The sequence below is a fragment of the Penaeus monodon genome, chromosome 29 (genome assembly GCF_015228065.2).
Source record: "Penaeus monodon isolate SGIC_2016 chromosome 29, NSTDA_Pmon_1, whole genome shotgun sequence".
Lineage (NCBI taxonomy): Eukaryota > Metazoa > Arthropoda > Malacostraca > Decapoda > Penaeidae > Penaeus > Penaeus monodon.
Window position 1 is genome coordinate 7,739,190 of NC_051414.1, and position 721 is coordinate 7,739,910.

Genomic DNA, 721 nt, shown 5'->3' on the forward strand with positions numbered 1-721 from the left:
CGACGCTTCCTGACTGCTCTTCCGCTTCTTAAGTCTCAACTTAATCCTCCTCTATCTTCTTTTCCCCTTTGATCTCTTCTTCCGTCTTCAAATTTGACTTCTTTGGTCTTCTCGTTGACTTCAGTATCTTCAGCGACTTCAACCTCCATGGCCACCTCCTCAACTCCGGCCTCTTCATTTCCTTTGGCTACGACCTTTTTCTTCTCATTTTCCTAGTCTCAATCTTCACTCATTTTCCTAGTCTCATTTTCCCCTTTTCACTCCTATTTTGCTTATTTGCTCTGCTCTCTACCTTCGACCTTTTCTCCAACCTCCTCGTCGGGTTCGATTTATTTCGGCCTCTTTTTGAACTCTGACGCCTTTGGTTTTCTGACCTCTTCGGTCTCCTCACTCGGGTATGATCTCACTCTCCTCTTAAACTCTGGTCGCATCAGATCCTCTTTGGTCTTCTCCTTGACTCTGCCTTTCTTGTCTTCCGTTTGTTCAAGTCTCTTCATCGAATATACCTTTTTCGGTCTATTCTTCGCCTTTGAACTGTTCTGTCTCCTCTTTTACCTCGACCTCTGCAGTCTCTTCTTCTCCCATCAACTTCAGCCAATGCGGCATATCTTGAGTAATTCTACGACCTCACGACCCTGGCAACTTCTTTTACATTCCTCTCCTAAATTCTAACCTTTGCGGTCTCCTCGTTGACTTCTCTTCAACTTTTGCAAGTTGAAAG